The following is a 25,351-nucleotide window of genomic DNA, read 5'->3' as shown; positions in this document are numbered from 1 at the left end:
ACGATGGTCCCCCGCGTTCCCGCCTCTCAATCACTCGCTGTTTGACGGCCTTTGGGCTCCTTGGAAAAGTTAAACACAGCTTGAGTTCAGGTGATCAGTAACGTACCAGGTGACATCCTGGTGTTTCTGTTCATTTATGTATTAAAGTTCAACAATTTAGTTGTTTTTAGTCTGTTTTGTCACATTTTGAGATTACAGTTGTTAAAAGTTTGTTTTGTTGTAGTTTAAATTCTTTGCTCTTTTGCTATGGAAGTGTAGTGTATAAAATAAAAATACTATTTTTTGTGTTAAAAAACAGTTTTTCACAAATGTTTTTTTAATGATTTTTAATGCATTTTTTAAATATGTATATATTTTTTCAATTTAATATTTTTTCCATTTTTTGCAATATTTTTTTTAGTTTGATTAAGTCTGCAACTTGCAATACTCGAACCAGCTGGTTCCCTCTAAGAGATGATATTCTTTTATAGTTTGTCTTAACGATACTGAGTATCTGTGATGTTTTTGAGATTTTTAATAATGAGTAAAAGAATAAATTAAAGTGTCTTTTCTGGGTTGTTTTTATGAACTTCATTGATGGTCCCGTCTTCCTCTGCAGCTTCACAAACATCAACGTCATGACAAACCTTAAAGTTCAGAACAATCAGACCCTATTTGTCAAAAACATCTGGTTGTAACTTGTTTTCTGGATCAACACAAACAACAATAAACAGTTCACATCACAAACATTAAACAGACAGATTGAGTCTAAGATTGGTGGCTTTTTAATACAAAAACATTTGAATGAAGAAAACTTTTTTGTTTTGTTTTGTTTGTTTTACATGAAAAAATTACAAACGCAGATCACGTTTTTTTTAACAAGAAAGCATTAGAACGATGATTATTTATTTTTGTTTGTCTTTCAAACATGAAAACATTTAAATAAAGATTGCTTGTTTCATTTATTTTTAGAAAAACAAAAAAGTAAAAGCACAAAGATTGTTTTTTTTATTTTATTTTTTAAAGCACAAAGAATCAAAATGAAATTGTTTTTTTAACACAAAATATTACAACGAAGATTGTGTTCTTTGTTTTTTTTAAACATGAAAAAATTGACAATTACTTTTTATTTTTTTAAGCATAAAAGAATTTGAACAAAAATTACTTTTTTAAACACGAAAAACTGAGAATGAAGACGACTCTTCTTTTTAAACATGGAAAAATTCAAATGAAAATTAGTTTTTTCATTTTTAAACATTTTTTATTTTTAGTTTTTTATTTATTGAAGGCATTTCGTTTCCATTCTTGTATAACTTGATGAAATCAGTTTTATTTTCCAACTAAAGTCTAAAGAATTTAGGCTGGAGAAACAAAAAAACATTTTTTAGGGTTTTTTAAAGTTGATTTTTGGGAAGCAACAATTAACAGCAGCCAAACAAGTGAAAACAAAAGCATAAAAATAACAAAATAAAATTCATTTTTAAAGTAATGCATCTAAAAAGGGGGAGGGGCTAATTTTGACCCTGTGGGTCCTCTGGGGATGGACGACCCGAGAATCTTTTTTTCCTTCTGTGTTCTCGTGTCCACCCCTTCCATGTCACCGTCTGTTCCGAGGGGTTTCCTCCTGCTCCTGTACTTTTCCACAGGTTTGGAGATCCTCCAGCATCTGAAGGAATCACATTTGCTTAAGTTGAATGAAAACTGCTTGTTTGAAGTGCAAACAAAACAAAAACACATTGATTTTCTGCTTTTATAAAGAGCTCCTGGGTTAATAATTAATCAAATGAATGTGAGGAAAGAGCTTTTAAACGGCTTCAGCGTGAATGAAGTCAAAGACTTGATGAGTGTTTATTTTCTCGCCTTCATTGTTTGAAGTTCAGCATGTGCTGATCTGGCGTTTCCCTCCGCAGAAGGTGGCATGTTTCTGTTTTATACAGTGGAAAGTTCTGAAGAGACCTGAGTGAGTTATGGCTTTGCTGAACTAACCCACTTATACCGTCGAATTCAGGAATTGTCTTAAATCAACACTCAGATATCGAACAACAAACCTGAAGGAGGTGGAACATACCATTCTCTACGCTGTTGTTTTCAGGACACGCAACTGTGTTTTTCCATCCAAACCATTCCAATTACTGCAACACTTAAAAAGAAAAAACTGTTCTTGTTTTTAAATAGTTTCATTTTTTATTGAAGTTTTGGGGGATTTATGGGACAAAAACCAGATCAGGAAGCGCCTGGCAGTGTTCTGGACCTTAATGATCGACATGTCGGAACATCTCACATTCATGTTGCTAAGAAGGAATCAGAAGATGTGTAGAATATCTATAGTTTATATGGAATACTTCACAGACTGTGTCATCGGTTTGCTAAACCAAACTGGATTTTCAATTCCAAATTTCCTGACAGATCTGAACATAAATGAGGCTGAATTGAGGTTTGGAATAAACTCAGGCACCTATCTGGGTGTTTGACCCGTACGAGCATTTAAGGGTTGTTTTGTCCTGAAGTCTCACTCTGATCTGTTTTTAAAGAGTTCTCAGTGGTCTTTTAATCATAAATATGCTGTTTTTGGCCAAGAATAAAAGAAAAACTATCATTTTTTTATTTTTTTGTTTCTGCAGAGCGTCAAGAGTTCATTAGAGACGTGGATGCATCAGAAGGAAGCAGATTGAAAAACAAACTTTAAAAAAAAAAAAAGTGTCTGCTCTTGATTCAGAACAATGTGAAGAACGAAATACTCAAATGCAATTTTAAGCTTAATTTTCTAAATATTTGTCCTCCATTATCATCGTCGTACCGTGAATACAAAGAGTGTGCACGTATCACGTCGTATCAGTTCCTACTTACGCCTTCGTGTTGTATAAAAAATGATATAAAAGTATGAAGATTTTCTCCCTTTGGACTCATTAATCGGTCTGCGATCGTGATATTTTCTGTGTTCCTCCTACGTTCAGGTTCGCCTATTATCTACCTGCAGACATCCCGTATCATCCTGTAAAGACAATCGGGACTAAAACGTATTAAAACTCATGAATCACAGAAAATTTATTTTTTTACATTATTTTATTTTTATTGTAGGTTTCCAGTTGTTATCATTTACAGAAATGTTTTAGCAACAACAAATAACAAAAATAAATAAATATAATACACAAAAATTGTTTTTTGGTGTGTTAATTTAAAGCTTTGGGTGTCAAAATCTTCTGTGGTTTCCACATATCGGCACCATTTTTCAATTTTTTGTTGAAAAAGGATAACTTTAAATTTAGTTAAAAAGCCATTTTTTCCATTGAGTAAATGGTCGATTTGGTCTTTATCCAGTCGTCCTTTTTCAGGGGGGTCCACCTTGTGCCAGTTCTTTTTTATTCTGTTATTTTTGGGTTTTTTTGCTTGCCAATAGTAAAACTCTAACCAGGTAAAGATCTTCATTCTGTACAGAGTTGTAAACTAATTTCCCAGGTAATATTCAAGAATCTATTTTTAAATAAAGGTTTGTCCACAGATGTTTGCTGCCAGTTTTTTTGCCATTTTTTAAATGTTGCATCACGGAATAACTTCAGTCTTTTCTGAACGCCCATTCATGGACTCCACCGTGAGCCTGACAGGACGCCCCGACGTGAACACGGAAAAGTCTGCAGTTATTGGCAGCTGCGCTAACGAGGTAAAATATGAGAAAGCGTGACAACCACGCTCCGCAAGGACAAATTGTAATAATTCCAGTGAACCACATAGTTTTCATTTATCACCATGAGGTCAACATTTTCAGTTAACCGGGTCGATTCGTTACAGTAGACAGGATGACCAGAGCGCGCTGAAATGCCGGGATTTTGGCAGGACCGAGGAACTGGAGACAGCTTCACGTCAAGAGTTGGCTTCGGTGAGACTGAACGGGGAAGAAGTCGAAGCAGATGGATTTCAGAGGAGAGGGCAGACCGCTTTCCGCCTGTTTGGGTAATATTTGCTCTTCGAGTGCAGCTTTCCCGTCTGGAAACAACCATCACGTCACGCTCAAACGCACTGAGATCATATTTTGCAGCCTTTTAAAGGCCCGATCCGATCTGCATGGCTCTCTGCGCAGCAGATGATTGGCTGATTGGATAATTGCAGGAATAAGCAGGTGTTCCTAATAAACCTCCTGGTTGAGGGTTGGCGGTGGAGGAGGTGGGGTGACAGCAGACATGATCCCCAGACCCCCTGTTTTCACGGGGAACCTCGATAAGTAAATATCAGCTGCGGGTAATTGAAGGTTAACATCTCGGCGAGTAAACACGCGTTGGAGTGCTGGAGCTCAGGCAGCCTGAGACGCCTTATCTCGACCCGGCGACCCGCCAAGCAGTTTCAACATGTGCTCCATCACTGTCCACTTGTTTGCTTTCCTGGGAAGAGCCGCCGACTGCAGACGATGACATGACTGATTTGCATCCACACAATCGCAGCTGACACGTTGAGCTTTGCTGATGGATTCAGAACGCGGTGAATTTTTAACTGCAAACTCATGCAAATGCTGCTTGGAGCTAACGCAGATTTAAATATAGTTTTATATGTATGTATTATAGTATAGTTTTAATTGAGAGCATTTCTTTTTTTTCTTTACTCTATTAAAAACCCACTCTGATAAAAAGCCATACATAAAGAAAAATAAACTAAAAATAACATTTCTTTGTATTTCTTTTTGTTGTGAATTAAGAGCAGATAAAAAAAAACAAGTTAGAAAAGATTGTATTTGTCATGTAGAACATACGCTGAGCAGCTCACAAGCTCTCTGCTCTGCTCCATTCTGATGCATCCACTTGCAGACATAGATCCATGTATGGATGATTGCTCCAATATTGCTCACCATTTGTGTTGCAGCAGTAATGCTAAGGTGGGCTCACTAGTCTGTGCCAACAGTCCTACTCAACTCAGAGGTGAATTTGTAATGAACTTCTGGTGCTATGCAGACACTATGTTCTAGAAAACAGCATGTTTGACATGACAGGTGGCTCATCTTAGCTCCTGTTCTTGGCCATGGACCACGCCTCTGGCTGGCCTTGGCCTTGAACCGTGCCTCTAGCTCGTCTTGGCCACGGACCATGTCTCTAAATCGTCTTGGCCGTAGACAGTGCCTCTGGCTCGCCTCGCGTCTCGGAGTGGAACAGATTCCAGATTCCAGGCTGATCATCTGTGCTCCTGTTCTTGGCCACAGATCTCGCCTCTGGCTCATCTTGACCGTGGACCACGCCTCTGGCTCGTCTTGGCCATGGACCGTGCCTCTGGCTCGTCCTAGCTGTAGACTGCCTCACATCTCAGAGTGGGAGAGATTCCAGATTCCAGGTTGACCGTCTGAGCTCCTGTTCTTGGCAGTGGACCTTGCCTCTGGCTCAACTTGGCTGAGGACCTCGCCCCTAGCTTTTCTTGGTCATGGACCTCGCATCTGGCTCGTCCTGGCTGTGGACCGTGCCTTAGGTTTGTCTCGTGTCTCGGAGTAGGAGAGATTCCGATTCCAGGTGGATCATCTGCGCTCCTGTTCTTGGCAGTGGACCTTGGACCTCCGTGAGGTCCCACCCCCCGGAATTGGGTTTTTAAGGACTCTTTTGCCACTGAGAAAGAGGGTCTACCCATTGTAGTGTGGTTTAGCAATCAGTTATTATTTATATTTTATGACTGACTTTTGGTTCTTGTATAATTACCGACGTGAAGCCTAATGAGACAACTGTAATGTAATATTGGGCTATATAAATAAAATTGAATTGACACAGATTTTTGATTTTGGCTAAAAATGGTTTAATCATTACTAAAAGGCCACTGGTCATTTTTTTAAATAAAATTATTATAGATATTATAGATTATAAATAAAATAGAAAAAAAAGGTAGATGGTGTTTATTTTCCTCTACGACTCGGAACCAACTGTCCGACAGACCGGTACCGGTCCACGACCCGGGGGTTGGGAACACTACAGGACACCTCCAACACTTTATGATGTCACTTTTGTTCCAGACTAAAGTAGTGCAGCAGCGTCCCCCCATTTTGAGTGTTAGCGCCACTTTGTGTCAACAGGAAGTCACACAAGACCTGTACCCTTACGATTGATCTTTTAAATCTGCTGACAAACAATAAAAAAAAGATCTAAACTGTCTTTTTACTCCCAACTGCAGGTCAAACATCAGATCTGCCATAATTCTTTACGCCTCAATACGACAAACGTACAGAAAAAAGCAGGGAAAAGGAGAAAAATCAACATTGACCAATGGGTGATCACAAAAGTAAACACTTCTTTAAACAGCTCCGAGGTGATAAGTAACTGATAAAAAGCGAGGAAGAGAAAACTCCAGGGGTCGTTTAAATCCTCAAAGAGCGCCAAAGACTTCTCTGCTTATTTACCCGGTCAAAAAGGGTCAAAGTTCTGGGAAAGATGGATCACCTCAGCCAGTAATTTAACGAGAATCATTCCCGTTTTTTCCACATGCTGACTAATTACAGCTGTGAAGCCCTGATTGAAGTCCAGCTCTGCCACCACACCCAGACTGACTCATGTTTGCATGAGCAGAGCTCAACACAAACGCAAAGTTAAACATCATTTTCCTCTAATACCCAAAGATATGTGTGGTTTTCCACACATTTATTTATTTTTATTGGTTTTCCACTTTTCTGCAGAAAAAAAATAATTTTAATAAATTAAACAATTCAATCAGAAACGAGTCAACTCCAAGATCTCACTGTAAGAATCTGATATTTCCTTAAACTCAGCTTAATTTATACAATATTTTTCCAGTTAAAAAAAAAAGATTCCAGGAAGAAAAAAAAAATAATTCTAGTAAAGAAACAACATCAACTGGTTATTAAGCAAGAATTCCGAGCAGCAACACATCATAATGTCTTTGGAGAGTCGATGTAGGCTGAATTCTTCCCCTACCCCTACTGCTTTCCCTCCAATTGTAGGGGCATTTGGAGGGGTAGGGTTGTCCAAAATGTTCTTTTTAATGCCTAACCCTTGCGGCGGATGGATACAGAGCCCTCCGCCGCGTGTCGCACTGTGCCGCGCCGAAGAAGCGCTTTTCTTCTCGTGGGTGTACTCTGGTCTATAATACAAATAAATAATGTTTCTAAACATCTCTGTGTCTTCAATACATTGTAATGAGATATACACAGGAACAGCTCCATGTAGCGAAAACATTTGGTAGTAGCTCCTCCCACAGGCCTCTGAGGCGTCAAACACATTTTGGAGAGACATTGAGCAGCGAATTTGACACACCAATCGATGTGAACGCAACTTGTTTTTGAGGTAATGTGATGAACAACTTTCCTTTGAAGAGATGCGACTGATTTCCTGCTTTTTCGGGGACCTTGTAGCCGTTTGGAAGTAACCACTTTTTCTGTTGCATCTGATGGGAGCTTCAAACGTAAGAATTTAACCTTATCGCACCGAATCTTTGATGTTCTTTGAATTACCATAACTCTTCAACTCTTTATACAAATATCGTCATTCCAGCAGATTCTGGAGCTGAAGAGAATAGTTCTTCTTTGTTTATTGTGCTAATGTGATCATTGTAAACCATTTGGGTGTATTGTGTTACATATCAATGCAAAGCTGCTTTTCTCAGTTCCAGAATTCATTAGAATAACATCTATTGAGTATAGCTGGCAATATTTGGACTCCATCATCTCTATGGGGGGGGGGCTCCACGTAGCTGTCGCAGCTCCAGGTGTCAAGTCTGCAGGTGTCATACTTGAAAACATTTATTTATTGCTTTATTTCCTGATTTTCATGTTTAAATATTTTTTTAAACATCCATATCAATTTATGTTATGTTTTGGTGTTATTGGTGTTGTTCTCGTAGCATTCTTTTGATTATGGAAGAGCATTTATAAAGAAAATTAAGCTAAAAACTGCATTTCTGGGGTTTTCTTTATTCAAATAAAAGTGAATCAGAAGCAGAAGGAAACATGGCTTGTAGTAGTGATGTACTGTAGGTACTATAATTTGGGTTTCCTGCTTCACTCTATTCTGATGTATCAACTTGGAAACAAAAAGATTTGTAAATGTTGTTCCACTTCATTCAGTTAACTTGGGGAGCATGAACTGTCCTGCCTCATAAAATAAAACATAATTGTTCTTCTCTTTAAATAACCCATTTTCTTGAACAGAGAAAAGTTCAAACCACAAAAAATAACTTCACAAGGCATACATGTCCTAAACAAGATCTAAAAAAGGAATTTTTCATGTTGATCCGAAGCCTATTTTCAATATTTCTTCTGAGGAGGTGTGGCTTTTGGAGCTGAGAAGCTCCGCCCCTTCTGATCCGGATGTCAGCTGGGACGAGGAAGTGAAGATCTTCATGGACAGAACTTCCTCCAAAATCCTGATTCTTTCTCCTTCCAGTTCACCAAAGACTCTTTTAGCTAATTCTCCAATGTTTATTGACGTTGCTGTGATCAATACATTCAATCATTGGTTTCTCAGAGTTCTTGATAAAATAATCAAAGCTAACATCAAAATGCTCTTTCATTGATTTACAATCCTTTCCAACTGCGGTCAAATGAGCCGCCGTTCACATTTCCGTGGTCACATCAAGAAGCTCCGTGGAGTCTGGTGGAGATTTTCCAGCGTTCTCAGTCCTGCTACCGTAAGTATTGGATGAAACTCACACCAAAAAATCCAGTGATGCTGATTTGACCACAGAAATGTGAACGGCGGCTCATTGGACTGCAGTCAATGTGAAGATACCATCTTCCCTGGACCCCAGCCCGGATAAAACACGGGGTTGTGTTTGGAAGGCTAAAAATCCCTGCTAAATCACCTGCACAAAGCTCGACTGTGGAGTCTTTGGACGCTCGTGATGTTCTCATGATAACCTCTTGGTTGTAGAGCTGAGAGCTACAAGCCTAAAGCTCCAGAAGCGTGCCGTTCTGACCATCACAACAGGCTGCATGTGCACTATTTATTTAAATGCTGGCTTATCGTCAGTCCGTCCAAGAAATGTGAACAATTTAGAGAGCCGCATTCTCCGGGTGAGGAAATCAGCCTCCCCCAGCGCTCAGCTGCACATGCGAGCTGCCAGACGAGTGTTTTTGTAAGAGTTTCTTCACTCGGCAGCATCGCGGGCTCTGCTGCCCCCCTCTGCAAACACAGATGGAGAGGGAAGCGCCCCCGTCAGTCATCAATCATGCGGCTCTGCAGAAAACAATTATGAGCAGCAATTACAGTTCAGACATGAAACAAGTGGGAGGAACATGTGGGGCGGGCGGGGGCGCTCTGTGGATGTTATCTGCACGGGAGGGGGGAAGATTGAGGGAGAAATTGACGAAAATGACTCGGGTCAGTCCTTCAAGAGAAGATCAAAGGACGTTATTTTGATTTTACAGCTTAGAGTCAAACTGTTTTCACATTTACAACATGATTGTGTGTTGACTTTGTTGATGTTTAGCAGAAAAATAGTACTAATCATAAACATTTTGATTTATCTTCGTATCAGTTACTTTTGGTTTATTGACTGTATTGTGTTCACTTCTTCATTTTTTATTTAATTTCTATTAGTTTTTATTTTAATAAATTTATTCTCCATTTAATAAAAAAAAAAATCCTAATTCTGTTCTTAGGTTTATCAAGTAATATAAAAAAGGGAAACAATTAAAGACAACTGAGATTTTGAGGTTCATGTCACATTCATTGCATTTACGAAAACATTGATATTGTTATCGGTATCGGTGATATTGACCGATATCAGATCAATACCTAAATTCTCAGTATCGCCCAACACTACAGAAAAAAAAAACTGCTTTCCCTGCCAAAGCTGTCAGTTTCCTGCAGGTTTTCTAACGTTACAGAAACATTTAGAAAATGGATCAAATCTTTAGTTATTTTAATGTAAATCAATGCATAAATTAATATTGACATTGTTCAGTAGTCATTTATTTTTTGTGGATATATGTAATACCTGAGTATAAAGTACATCAACCTATTATACAGATACGATTTAAAGAGCTAAATTGATTAAAAACAAGAAAACAATAGTTTCTTATCAATGTGACACAACAAGTTAATACAGCATTTGAAACGAGTTCATCATTGTAACAAAAATATTTTATGCAAAATAAAGAACAAGTGTTTTAAAAAGTTTTGTCCTTCTAGGAGGACAATAGAAAAAATGAATTTCTGTCTCTTAAAATCAGTTGAAGCTTCGATTTAAACCTGTTTTTTAACTTTATGCAAAGACTTTATAATTAGTGGCTGATGCGAATGTAAAAACTATTGACTATATTTGAGAACTGGATTGAGTGACTCCTCCCCCCTGCTGATCCAAACAGGAAGTACCTTCTGGCTCCAAGAAGCCAAAATCCCAAAGACTTCTAAAAGAGAAATAAACAGCTCAACGTTCAAAACTTTTTAACAGATTTTGTGTAGCCTGCTTTCCAGTGGAAGGGGTGTGGCCTTTCTACAAGCTCAGTCCTGATTGGCAAGAGCAGTTGCCATAGAAACATTGGTTAGACCAAAAGCTGCTTGATGACGATGTCTGGCTCCAACATGAAGAAAAAAATGGCAACTGAATTGATTCATTTTGTTGGAGCTGGAAGTGAACTATTTTCCATGTGTGACGTCACAATCACTCGCTCCAGTTCTCATGTACAGTCAATGGTGAAATAGTCATGTTTTGACCTCTTCATCTTTTACAGAAGCAGCAGTCTTGTTCTACAGTCTTGCTGATACAAATATCTGTATGGAGAGAATACAGACTCATTCCAATTTGTATGTGCGTATTCTTGATTTGTAACTCATATAATATGTTTCGTGCATAAGTAAAAAATTACACAATTGAAAAAATTACAAAATACAATTTACACATGCACAAATGAAAATTACAACAGCTTGAAACTAATTACACACAAAAATCTTTTTAAAAATCACCTCTTACGCACACACAAAGCCTAAGTTACACTTTAATTCCATCGTTAGACTCTTCTCTGATTCATCCATGAGTGATGCGTTCAAGTACTACTAGAATGCCGGTTCATTAGAGTTTTCCTACCAGCTGTTTTTAACTTGTAAATAATATCCGGTGAAACTTGAACTTTTCCCACTTTCCTAAATAGATATTCCTGATAATTAATATAAAAAAGTCTAAATAAACGTTTTTAGAAACACTTATCCCTTTAAAAATAAAAATATTTTCCAGAAAATAGCGGTTTTGATCTGAAGAGCGTCAAGGCCGTGTCGTTGTCAAAAATGTTGAGTCTGTTGCTTCTACATTCAGCATCGTTTTTGGAAAAAGCTCTAAAACCTGAAGAATACCAGGTAAGAAACCAGTCGCTCCGTACGAGTCAACCTCTGTAAATAGGTAGGCTACATGTGACAAAGACCCAACCCGAATTGTTCCCTTCTTCCTTATCCTTCATTTAGCCCTCCAAATGGAGAGTGATGAAAAAATAGTGTCTGGAGGGTCGGATTTCCCAAAAATATATCCCAGACACACTTGCACTAAATCTGTCCCTTCAAATGGAGACAAAGGGAAGAACTTGTATTGGGGCTCAGCCTTGACCTGCTTCATTTGATCATAATAGGCATTTTGATGGTCAGTCGTCATTGTGGGCAGAGTTAACATCCTCTATATTTTATTTCCAAATTTGTTATCACTAACCAAAAGTAACCACAAGGTGTAGTTCTACAAATGGCCACCAGAGGCTGGTGACGGAATGTTCAACTTGGAACTGAATCCCCTGTATAATAAAAATCTATTTTACCCCCAAATCAAACTTTTGTTAATGTTTCTATTCATCAAAGCTGTTGGGGGCTGTTTTTTTTTTTATATCAGCTCTTTTGAATTTTTCACTTCTCAGATCTGTGAATAATAAAGTATTTTTAGTGGCAGGTAGTTGGACCTTAGAAAACTCGCTTAACTCTGTCAACCTCAATCACCCTTTTTTACAGCATTGCTGGGTTGGGTGGAGTAAACTCCATCATATATATGACGTCAGATCTGATTGGTTCATGAAAGTCTGTGGTTAAAGCTTTGAGGAGAATTTTGGCTCGCACTCAGTGGTGAGAACAAACACAAAATCTCTTCTGAAAATGAAGTTTTAACCGATAAAAAGTTCGATCTCAGGATTTCTCTGAAGCCTTTACGGGCCGTCAACAATGCAGCGACAGCACAAAGCTCTGCTTTTAATTTGAAAGGGGGTATTTAGTGGTTTCTATCCATGATTGCTGAGAAACTTTAGAGTTAAACTCTAGACCAACGCCACCACTTACTGCTGTAACCACACCCACTTTACATGTGTTCCAACCAAGAGTTGTAGACAAATGGGACAGCGGTGACATAAATATGACTCCATTCGTGTCTCCCAGCCCTGTGTGTGAAAACAAATGTCTCCTATGTGGTAGAATAAGAACCAGCGGTTAATCAGCTTCATCTTCCTCCTGCCGCACTAACCACCAAACGACCCCCAGACCGCGGTGAGGTTTGGTTGCTGTTGCCATGGTGCCCTCATGTTGTGTTCCTCATGGGGTGGGATGAAGATGCTTTTCCATCTTAAGGTTTGGTAAAGCTTTGAGCTTTGGGGCAGAGATTTGCAACTTCAACACAGAAGCTACCTTCACGCAGGCCTCAGGAAAGAGCGCTGAAGCGACCACTTCCAATGAAAATTCTCTGATGCATTTTTGTGTTTAAGGCTAATTTAAAACTGTCATGTTCACACGTTGCTTTTGGGCTCAAAGTCTAAAGTTGAAAGTTAAACTACAATCAGGGACTCTGGTTTGGTAGTTATGCAGGGCTGAACAATATGGAATAAAAAAAATGTTTTTATCACGATATCGTGTTTTTCATATTAGGCGATACTGATATTTATCACAAAACCAAATTACTATCAAATTTGAACGTGGTCATCAGCAGGTTGTTTAGAGTCAGATATTTATTTTCTGTCATACTTTCAACATAACAGATACAACTTTTATTGTTTTCCAGATAACTAAGAAAAGACTAAAACTGAAAATGAATGCAAAAGTTTTCAAGTTTCAGTAGAGAACATTAATATAACAGACTGCTAACTATTTGATCCAAGTAAAAACAAAGCATCAGTTCTACAAAGAAATTCTGATGTTTTCAAGTTTTACAAAACAAGTATAAAATTATAACACTAGATTACACACAATTACATTAGACATTTTACCTTTCGGAGGTTGAAATTGCATAAAAGTAATTTATAAATGGTTTGAATGTCTTAATGGTCATCTAACTGTAAACCCTGAGACCTCCGCCCAGTGGGACATGCCCGGATCACCTCCCTTAGTCTGAGATCTCTCCAGGTGATGGAGCTTCTCACCCATCCATAAGGGAGCGTTCAGACATCCTCCAGAGGAAACTCCTCTCAGCTGCTTGTAGTCGGGATCTGGTTTTTTAGGTGAGTAGTGGACCGAAGATCGACCGGTAAATTGAGATCTTTACTTTCTGGCTCAGCTTTTTCTTCATCAAAAGAGAGGTACAGCGACCAGATAACGGTGGACGCCGCTCCAATCCACCTGTCGATCTCACGATCTTCCCTCAGTCGTGAACAAGATACTTAAACTCCATCAGAGGTAGGAGAACTCCACCCAAACAGGACAAACAGAAAATATGAGAATTACCTAAAACTAATACATGAACTTTTTTTTTTTTTTTTTGGTGGAATCACATATTTAAATCCTCCAATTACCATATATTGGGTATCTTTTCCCATCGTTTTCTCTCTTTCGTTTAGAATAAAGAAACTTTGTTTTTTTCCTGGCATGGATCTGATTGGTCCAAGCAGCGCACTGATTGGTTGACGGTGAAAGGCTGCTGATTGGTGGATTTATTGAGAAGCCAAAAAAATATTCTTGGGTTATGTCATTGTAGATTAATGTGCGGGGTTGTGTGAGTGTGTGGCGTTTCACACAGAAATAGCATTTTTATGGACGGATAATTTTTTCTACAGTTACAAAACAATTTTACAGATACATTTACAGTATTGAAGTCCAACATCTTTTTACAGATGAACAATTTCTTTTCTATAGATACCACATTGTTTTTTACAACATTTTTTTGTGTGTGGATTAACATTTTTTTTCTACAGACACAGAACTCGAATTACAAGTATGAAACTTTTTTACGGACAGATAAAACTTTTGCAACAAATCTCCAGTCCGGTAAGCAGTGGTACGGTCCGGTTAATTCTGGCGAGCGTTTCCACTTATTAAAGTCTCGCTACCACTGAGCAGATTGGTTTGATGGTGCATGCGTGGTGTAGACAGCTAACGTGCTGCTAGCTCACCCGGTATCTCACCGTCGCCGAGGTTATTGAGGAATGTTTGCAGTTCCACCGCAGACCTGGTGTTTGCAGCCATTTTGAATGGAGACTTGTGACCAAAAGAGCACGTTAGAAACCCGAATGTTTGCAAACATTAGCTTAAACGGTGCCGTATTAGCTATTTCTAATGTTATTCTCACTTTCTGCCAATCAATGGGTTGGTACGGTTGTAGGTCCTTAAAAAAGAACCTACAACCTATGGGGGTCCCAACTGGAGGTACAGTTCGGTACTGTTACATGGGTCCATTTTATAATGGAAACGCTCAAAATACCGGACCAGACCGCTCAGTGGAAACGAGGATTTACTGTATTTTTGGTACCATGAGTCGCACTTGAAGTTGACAGTTCTTATTATTATCTTTCACACCTTATGTTTGAATTCTGGCTTTGCTTGCTGACCTCAAACCTGTTTTTTAGTGTTACATGGTGGTTAAAAAATCTGTGAGGGTTTTCGTCAGACTTTGCTAAACTACAAAGCCATACAGCTTGATGGATTTGTTGAAGCATTGTGGGTAAAGTAGTCAGGAGCCTCGCGGAGAATGACATAGTTTTATTTATCTGACAGTTTTTGTTTGTTCGTTAGATATAAATAAAACAAAGGAAAACTGTCAGATAAATATATATACACATATATGTGTCCTATAGATGTGTACAAGGGCGTGTCTTTTTACTAGAACAGAAACTTACTTTTTTGGTCCAGTTTAAACCCACTATTCAACCAAACCGGATTTTCTTTTCGTTTCAAAGGTGTTGGCCACAAACCCAAGAACGGGCGTCAAAACTCTCTCCAGTAAGAGGACGGCGGTGTTTTCTGTCTATAAATGTCAGCATCTCAAAGTTCTGTGTTTGACAGCTTTTTTTTCTGATTTCATGCATGTGGAAAGCACTCAGATGAAAAGAAAATAAGATCTCCTTGATGTTGCCTGCTTTTCATTAAGAATCCATTCCAACAGCAGAAGCAAAGGTTTCCACTCTAAAGAAAACCACCTAAATTACAAGCATCAGTCAAAGTGTCATTTATGCTGCTAATGTCAGCTAATGACGGGAGCCTTGCGCTAAGAAAAGCTCAGCCCGTCGCGGTCAGACGGCGTGTTTGGTGAGGAGGGTCCAGCCTCGCTCCAGAATGAGCTCAACGGCCAATAAAAGGCTCAACAATTAGGGGCGCTGATTGCAGAGCGAGGGGCTGCCAAGCAGTAATTTCCATTGTTAATAACCAAGAGAAAACATTTATGTCTGATGCTGAAAATTGTGTTGCTTTTTGCAGCGGTGGCTGTCAGCCATTTGTGGTATTTTATCATAATTAGCTAGACAAACATCATACTCATGGACCAGAGTACCCCGAGCTGCTGCAGCGACATATTTTTTCAATTAGGTAGCATTCCATGTCGGACGGCAAACATGTATGACCGATTTCATGAGAAAACTGCACACACAGAAATATTCAGTCAGAAAACAACAGTCGAGCTGCTTTCGCTGCAGCCGAGTCGGTCTGATGATCAATCAAACCTCTGATGTGAACATGTGGAAGGACGACACGCGCACAAACGGGCTGATAAAATCTACAAAAACTGATGAAAACTTTTGCACTTTTTGTGATAACTTTTGATGTCATCATTTCCATAGATGACGTTGTGTTTGTTCTGCAGCCAATTGAACACATCAAAAATCCTAAATACTTCAGCAGGTAATTGCACAACAGTCATGATCTGCTCTGAAGTTTGAAAGAATTTCCCAAAGTGCTGCTGCAGCTGCAGGCTGACCTCATGGGAGCAGCTCCGTCTGATATCAGCGTTCAACACGGAAGAAAAAAAAAATCCTTCTCAAAACAAGTACAAAAATGTGGAATACAAGATGTTTTTGTGAAAGCCAAGAACCTGTTGTTGGTTTTTGCCTGTTTTATGATGACGAGAAAGCTTTCTTGACGTTGTCGTCATGAGAAAACAACTTTTGTGTCGTAATAAAGAGATAACGGAGAAAATTCATTTTTGTATAATCAGTTTGAAAAAGAGTTTGTCAGAGAAAATGTTGAAGTCCAAAAAAACAGATTTAGAATTGATTTAATCGTAGTTGGAGATTGAGATTGTGAGAGGTTTGGCCCGGCTGCAGCTGCGCAGGCGGCTGCAGTCATGATCATTTTCATCAGTGACGTCTAGATGGTCACAGAAAATAGAAAAACGAGTTAACTTGTGATAATAAGATGGTAGATGTTGTTTTCATACACAAAAAATACAGCTTCTGTAGTTCTTGGTATCAGTAAAAAAAAAAAAAAAAATTAAAAACTCAGAATAATAGTATTTTCTAGTCATTTAGTAGTATTTGCTTTGGTGAAGTTTCTTTTAAAAATGGTGATGTTCTGCTTTGTTAAGACAAAATAATTAAATATTAAAGTTTTATTTAGTTCTATGACTTTGTACTTGGAAATTATAATGACAAATATTGTTTTTTCCTCGTTTAATGTTTATATATTGACTATTTCCTCCCAAATGTATCCTATTTTATTTGCAACAACAATCTATCCTTATTTCTGGACCATAAATCATCTTAATATAAAGTTAGATTTACACTTTATGATGAATTTGTCCTAAAAATCATAGTAACTTGTGAGTCAAATCAAACTTTCCAGTTTCCTTAGCTCTTTTACTTGAAACAAAACCACAAATAAAACCTCTGCTTAAAAATTATATGAAAATTAAATTGAAAAAAATGGTTTCATTAAAGATGTTGTTTTAAATAATGTGGTTTCATGATGAAATTTCTCAAGATATGCAAGATTTATTGTCCTAAAACAAGTCATTACATCCTATTAAAAAGTTACTGGTTAGTTTGTCTTAAATGGAGTGTTATAACATATTAAAACTAGAAACTAAACAAGGTTTTGTGTGCTGGGAACTTGTTTTTTAAAGAAGTGCTCATAAATAAATACAAATACAGCCCATTTAAGGTTTGCGTTTCCTGTCTGATGCTCAGAACAACTGAAACAAACATTTACAGCCAACTCAAAAACAGATTTAGATTTTATATTTTTATTCATATTTAGTGATTCTTTTAAATCACATAACCATTGAAATCCCTTCTTCAAACTATTACAATCAGAGAGCATAAGAAGACCCCACAAAGATAACAGCTCAAAAACAGCAATTACCCATAATCCATCAGGCTTTTAGATTAAACGCTTTGACATATATTTAAACTGCTTTTGTATTGCTTATATTTTGCTTTTATTATTGTAGTTTTCTTGTATGATTCTTAATGCACGTTGACATTTAAGTTTTTTTCTGTTTCTATTACAATTTTTCTCTATTAAACCTCCAAATTCTGCATAAACGTGGATCATGATTGCAGAAGTCGTGTCAGTCCAGGTTCTCCACATCTGACTTCACAGCATAAACTAGAGCATGAGCAGAATGGATCCAACAGTTAAAGATGAAACATTCTGAGATGAATTTTTATGAAACTTTTCACTGTGGATCAAAAAGTGGGTGTGGCCTTTTGATTGACAGGTGACGATCAAATCTTTAAGTTTTAGCTCCCCTGTTTTTGAAAGACCGACTCTGATCATCTTTTGATCTATTTTCAAAGTTCCCCATGGTCTTTTGATCATTTTGATACCATGACCTGCTGAGAGCTCTCTGTTTACAGCCCCTCCACCTAACATTACTGGTCTAAAAAAAAATGTCGAGCAATATCGGAGCGATCCAGTTTGGATTCAGATTCCAGCTCAGACGAGGAAGACAAAGACCTTCACGGATCTATTCGTCTGCAAGTGGAGGATGCATCAGAAAGGGGCGGAGCAGGGAGCTTGTGACTCCGCCCAGTGTATGCTCGTTTTTCAAATCGCATTTTTTTGTCTGCTCCTGATTCACCATGATTTGAATAAATAAATACTCATTTAAAGCTTAATTTTCTTTCCAAATGTTCTCAACCATCAGAAAAACTACAGAAGTTAAAACACGACATTCACCTGAGTGGATCCTAAAACGTCTTTAGAGGTCGGGCCAAACTGGTGAAGTCCACCAAACCTTCAGACTTCCTCTTCAGGATCTTTTGGGTGTTCAGTTCAGTGACGGCTCTGATTCCTGGAGCCGCGAGGTCAAACCTGCACCTAACGGGTGACCTCCGCTTCCATGGTAACAGGCTCAGGATGTGAGGCGCCGCCCCCCGGGGTCCCCCACCTGTACACAAGGACAGGATATCCTCAGGCCATCGTCAACACATCAGCAGACGTGTGGAGATAACAAGCAGCGGGCAGACCTGAGGGAGGGGGGGCTGGTGGAGCCCCACAGATGACAGACGACATGTAACGCTTTCATGTAAGAACAGCCGGACTCCGCCTGTTTACAGGCACTCGGATCAGTCCGACACGCTCGTGTATCCGCTGATCAGGAGATGATTCTCTCAGGAGTTTGTGGCTTTGATGTGTGAAGACCATGACTGAGGTGAGAGGAAGCAAGTGAATAATGCTACTTTGAGTTTTTATTCACTTTCCTGCAAATCAAACTAAATCACTCCAGAACACCACTTGAATGACAGGATAAATTGGTGTTTAAAAGAATAAAATGTTAGTTTTAATTATCAAAATGAAACAGCACTTGATGAGAGTTTACAGTTAGTTTTTTGTTTTTATTTCATCGGGAATCTTTAAAGGTTTTGTATTCTCTCTGCTCTCCTGGAAGAAGGGAGTTGTTGGTGTGCTGCCCCCTGCTGTTGGTAAATATACTGTCCTGTGGTCTCATTCTGTCCCTGACACCTTACATGCTGCTGTCCCCTCGCTGAACAGAACATCAATCTCATGTTTGAGTGGAGAACGTTGATGTCCTGTTGGACATTTATCAATGACAAACACAGCTGGAGAGGAGGAGGAGGAGGAGGAGGAGGAGGAGGAGGAGGAGGAGGTGGAGGAGGGACGGTTATCGACATATCAAATTGACATCAGATGAGGATCATTTATCTGAGCTGTAAAGTGCAGCTCTGATAAAGACCGTCCTCGAGGCCCTTCTCACTTCTTTCCACTTCACCAAAAGTTTGTTTATAACTCTTCTTTTTTTGTCTTTCTTAAATTTATTTGGCCTCCTGATGGATTGGATTTGCAGGATGGTTCATCCAACATTTTTTTTTCCTTTTGCAAAAAGATCAGATCAATGTTCAGCAACAGATGCTTCACTGAACGGTTGGCAGATGTTTTTCTGACATGTTAACATACATCTGGATGCCGTGAAACAGAAAACAGACTAAACTTTTTTATGAAGTTGTTTTTTTTTTAGTAAAATCCAAATAATAGTTGAGGTATTTTTGTAATTTTGCTAAAAAAAAATGATAGATAACATTTTGTGTTCAGGTGGAATTTTCTCTCTGAGATTCCAGAGGGTGAAAATTATAATTATATGTAAAACAGTTTGAAAGCAGAAGTTAAAAACAGACCAGACATGTACTCATATCTTATTTTTATTTATTTATTTTTTTTTACAAATAAAGCTTGATTTGATCTGTCCAGCTGACACTGTCTAGAACAGGAGTCTGCAGCCTTTAATGCTTTAAACGCCATTCGGGTCCATTTCTAACTGACTACAATCCAGAAGAAACCACAAAGTCTCCTTTAAGAAAAAAAATACGCTAAATTAGTTTTATGTAACTGAAGCTATTATGGCAAACATATTTTTTTGGGGGGGTTTAACTTAAACATAAATATGAAAAAAGAAGTAAAAAAATGAAATAGTTTATGACTTCTGTCTGTGGTTTGCATGACATCCTTTCAAAATAAAACACACCCTGTACCATTTTTGATGATCTTACTGCACCAAATGTAGGTAGTTATGTCAGGAGTGGGGGAAAAAAATACCATCATTGGTGCATCTTGGGTAGAAATTCACAAATCAGACCCTACTGTATTTTTAAACCACGAGGAACACTTAAAATACTTTAATTTTTGCCTTAGAATCGGATTTTACAAATTCTCAGGTTGCAGACCCCTGGTCTAGAAGTTGAGTTATGACATTTGGATCTAAATTCTACCAGTTTCCAGAAAGAATGTATCAAATGGGACAGAAAATCAAAGTATGGATCTCCTCGTATTGCAAAAAATTCAGATTCCTCTTTTTTCATTTGTGTATAAGTGATGCAACTCTGAACAAAGTGATGTAGCTTTATATCTAGAAGGTGAATTAGCTTCCGTAAGTCCCATTGTTCCCACTCTTATTGTGAAAAGTTCCAGTTGAAGAGCTGAAACTGTGTCTGTGAGCAGAAGATGTTGCTTGTGGAAGCATCTCCATGTGGCCTTCAGAAACAAAGCGAGAAAACACAGCTGTGGACGTCCGGCCCTCAGACCGCCACATCTCCACCGCGGAGGCCGGAGCACCCGTCTGCCTGAGGGGTCCAAACCCCGCGCGGCGTCCTCGCCCCACGCCGTGCGCTCTGTTGACTCTGTGGTCACATGTTCCCGCCTCAGACGGCGGCCCTGGCAGAAGCAGGCAGCTTCCCTGCGCGTCCTCTCTTTCTGTCTGCAGATGTTGCAGACGTTTATTTGTGTTTAGAGACTCTTTGTTTTCCTCAGTTGCATCAGTAAGCTGCTCCGCCGCTGCTGGGGTCACATGCCTTTGAGTCGGACGGTTTCCAGCAGCTGAACAGCTGAAGCTTCACGTCCTCGGAGCAGCCTAACACAACACAGAAGGGGAAAGTCACTCCAGTGAGCCGCTATAGAAATCTGATGGAAAATTTAAGGAAAAAATGTATTTTTATGAAAATTCAAAGCCCGGAACAGTTGGTCTGACCATCTACTGCTGCTGGTCTGATTCCATGAAGATCGTTGTGTCATTTCCTCAAATAAAACATGAAGAGAAGTGAAAACAACTCCAGTCGGTTCTGCACCAAAGAAATTCTTCAGTTCTTCAAACGTTTAGGAGTTCATTGATGAGTTGTATGAAATGACTCCATAACTTTTCACTTAAATACCTTCTATATCTGTAATATCTATGCAAATATCCTCTAAAGACAGCCATGTTTGCTGGTTGCGATGGACATACAGGCTTTCACGCGTCTTTATAACTACAAGCATGACACTCTGAAGAGTCCTGCAGCAAATGTGGCTTAAAGAATGCGTCTTTTGGAGGGGGGGGAATATAGTAGGGGTGTGACAAAATATAGATTCTGGAAAATATTGTGATACTTCCTTTGACGATACTTCTTTTAAAGGTACTTCTTTTGGCGATACTTCATTTGACAGTTATTCATTTGACAATACATCATTTGGTGAAACTTCATTTGGTGATACTTCCTTTAGCGATACTTCATTTGGCGATACTTCATTTGACGATACTTCATTTGAATATACTTCATTTGAAGATACTTCATTTGACAATACTTATTTGGCGATACTTTATTTGACGATACTTCATTTGGTGATACTTCCTTTAGCGATACTTCATTTGGCGATACTTTATTTGACAATAATTTATTTGGTAATACTTCATTTGACAATACTTATTTGACAATACTTCATTTGACAATACTTATTTGGCGATACTTTATTTGACGATACTTCATTTGGTGATACTTCCTTTAGCGATACTTCATTTGGCGATACTTCATTTGACAATACTTTATTTGACGATACTTTATTTGACAATACTTATTTGACGATACTTCATTTGACGATACTTCCTTTAGCGATACTTCATTCGGCGATACTTCATTTGAAGATACTTCATTTGACAATACTTTATTTGGTAATACTTTATTTGACAATACTTCATTTGGCGATACTTCATTTGACAATACTTTATTTGGTAATACTTCATTTGACAATACTTATTTGACGATACTTCATTTGACGATACTTCATTTGACAATACTTATTTGACGATACTTCATTTGGCGATATTTCATTTGACAATACTTTATTTGACAATACTTATTTGACGATACTTCATTTGACAATACTCATTTGACAATACTTCATTTGACAATACTTCATTTGACAATACTTCATTTGACAATACTTCATTTGACAATACTTCATTTGGCGATACTTCATTTGACAATACTTCATTTGGCGATACTTCATTTGACAATACTTTATTTGACAATACTTCATTTGGCGATACTTCATTTGACAATACTTTATTTGGTAATACTTCATTTGACAATACTTATTTGACGATACTTCATTTGGTGATGCTTCATTTGACAATACTTCACTGAGTAATACTTATATCAATCAAATCTATATTTACTTAAACACTCGACCTCTAGTTGGCAGCAAATCACACTGTGCCTCATTGTGCAGCTCTACAACCCACCAAAACAACAAGACTTCACTACAACCATCTTGCGATAGATCTGAACCCGATGTCAAATTTGTTGTTAATCCAAAGCAAAATGAGACAACTCAGTTCATGACCATTGTCTCTCTACAGGTTCTCCCAGTGCTCTACGTTGGTGATATTTCATGTAGTCCACCTGCGTTACCCAAACAGGATTGACCACTTTTCTCCCACAGATCACTCAGATCCTCCTGTAAGGACTGTTAGAGTAAGGTCCTGTCCTTCTTTTCAGACTTCATCTTTGTTCTGCATGGATCATTGAGAGCTTTCTGAGGAAGACAGGTAGAAGACTCTGAAGTGTCCTGATGGTAAATGGCTTTTCTATCTTCATTGAAGGCCTAAAGGACTTTACCATCACAGTCACACCCTGGTGGTGGCTCCACTGTCAAACACTGGCGCCAACCTTCCACTAGAGACAAGGTGGGGCTCAGTTTCTTGCCCAGAGACACTTCGACACATGGGCGGGCAAGGCGGGAATCGATCTGGAGTCGACCGCTGCTCCACAGCCGCATGATGTCCACTCTGAGCATTGGCCGAGTGGATGGACAGCTTGTCTGTCATCATAGTATTAAAACTCTTTATAAAACGTCACTGATGTGTGGGATGACTTTTCCCCTCTGCTCCTTCATCTTCTTAGGATCTTGAAAAGAAGCTTTTTTGTCTTTTCCTCCTTTAACTGGTTCTGGTTTCATTCATTTCTGGAGGAGCTAATCTGTGCTGTAATGAATAATGTTCAACAAAGCTGTGCTGTTGGTCAACGGGATTTGAAGACCATCAAAGACTCGACTCTGACCCAGCAGACGGCAGGAGTCGACCCCGACAGAGAACAAACACAAACACTCCAGCCTCCCGATCCTCCCATTGGCCCTCTGAGAGGCACCGTGTCACTTCCTCCTGAAGCAGAAAGGCACTGGCTCCAGAAGTTGTTCCACCTGCTCCTCAGCCTCCGGCGTGAGTGCCGCCGCCGCAGACAGGAGTCAGAGGCCGCTTGTTGTTTCAGCTTCCTCGTGTCCAGAGCGTTCCCTGAGGATCCCGTCCCGACGGAGACGGAAGACGAGCCGTCCTGGAGCGATCCACATGACGCGAGGAAGACGCACCGGAGAGGTTCAGAGGAGGACGCTGAAGAAACACACAAACACACTTTGATGTTCCCTCCTCACTCAGACACAAACAGACGGAAAAAAGTCTCTGTTCTTCTAAAATGGAGAAGATTTCTGGTCATTCTTTACGTTTAGTGTTTTTTAAGTCAAGATGTGTAACAAGTTTTAGACCACAAATTGTTACTTTAAAAATGACTTCATTAAAATGGTTTGGGAAAATAATGCCTGTAAGTAAATAAAGATGTTTATTTAGTCAGTAATGTATTTTTTGGTCAACTGAGCGTTAGCATTAGCCGTCCTATGGGAAATTCTATTGAACGTTAGCATCAAGCTAGCAGACTTTAGCTTTGTATGCTAAATCGATTTATGTCTTTTGTGAATCGATTTTTGATCTATGAAGCTCAAACAGATGAATTAATTTTTTCCATAAGAGTCCGATTTAAAAGTGAAGTATGGATGGTGTCATTTTTATTCAAGGTAGTCTCCAACTCTTTGAAAATTGATCATGAAGGAGAAATTAATAATTGCAGTTTGTTCCCGACTGGAATTATTTAAAATCAAGTCTTCCATATATCAAAACAGAACTGTGAGAGAGAACACCTGGAGAGAGATTCACCACATTTGGACTGTTTTGACATTTTGCATTCTCCCAACTGAGAGCACAAATAACAGAAAAGTTTTATAAAATGTGGTTAAAATGGACAGAATGTTTTAAACCTGTTCAGACAGACTTTTCATAAGAGCGACTTAAGTTGGTATGTAAAAGTTGTTTTTCTTTTTCCCATCTTATTTTTTCTTTATTATTCATTTATTATTCACATTTCTCTTTTCATGCTTTGATATAACTGAAGAGGCATAACAAATGTATAATTTACATTGTAAATCTGAATGTGATTTGCCTTCTCAAGGAAAAAAAATCAAAATATGATTGGAGTTGAACTTTAAACAACTATAACTATAAGGATTTTGCTTTTTAAATTTTTTTATTTTATTTAGTTTATTTGATAGGGACCGTGTCCAGCAGAAGTAATCAAGAAAAGGAGGATTTGTATCATATTTTAGAGCTGATGTCCATCTGACACACAAATACAAGAATGAACAATTAGCATGAAACAATGTTTTATTACATCATAAAAAATAAGAGTCAGATTTATGCAAAACCAAAAATAAGTTACATTTGACCTAAAACAAGAACATTTTTGCTTTCCAACATGTATTTCTTTACTTTTTATCTATTTAACCATTATTAAAACAAAACTACAGTTCTTTACCTTTCTGCTAGGAGAAGTGACACATTTTTCTGTTACTTTATTGAACCAAAACATCTGTTGAGTCTTAAAATGTGATGCCATGTCCTCCTGAGTCAAACCTTCTGATCTTCTGAAGCTGGTTTTCTGCAAACAGACGTTCTAAACGTCTTAACATTTTCGGAGCGTCTTGGCTTCCCGAGTTTTTTCCACTTTCTCTGATTTTCGGATGATTTTCTCTCCAAACAGAACTCCTGGAAAGCGTTGGCTCCTCCGTCTCCGAGGATGCTTCGTGTCTTTGAGCTGCTGCGTCTGAACCTGAGCCAGCTGCCTTTCACTGATGTAAAGATCTCCAGTTTGGACAGTCGGCGACTGATCACACACAAACCACAAAGTAAACCAGTCACTCAGCTGTCA

General features: G+C 38.6%; 2 long non-coding RNA genes across 2 annotated transcripts; one reads left to right on the top strand and one right to left on the bottom strand.

The window, feature by feature from the left end:
- Positions 1-1,123: 1,123 nt before the first annotated feature.
- On the bottom strand, positions 1,124-18,656 carry LOC112150273. Its single transcript, XR_002919946.2, has 3 exons — positions 18,524-18,656; positions 18,234-18,444; positions 1,124-1,645 (listed from the first exon to the last, which is right to left on the bottom strand). It is a non-coding gene; the product is annotated as an uncharacterized LOC112150273 (long non-coding RNA).
- On the top strand, positions 18,570-25,351 carry LOC118598016. Its single transcript, XR_004947056.1, has 2 exons — positions 18,570-18,708; positions 25,184-25,351. It is a non-coding gene; the product is annotated as an uncharacterized LOC118598016 (long non-coding RNA).

This window comes from Oryzias melastigma, linkage group LG22 (genome assembly GCF_002922805.2).
Source record: "Oryzias melastigma strain HK-1 linkage group LG22, ASM292280v2, whole genome shotgun sequence".
NCBI classification, from domain to species: domain Eukaryota; kingdom Metazoa; phylum Chordata; class Actinopteri; order Beloniformes; family Adrianichthyidae; genus Oryzias; species Oryzias melastigma.
The sequence above is the reverse complement of the archived record's forward strand: the minus strand, read 5'-3'. Positions and strand labels throughout refer to the sequence as shown.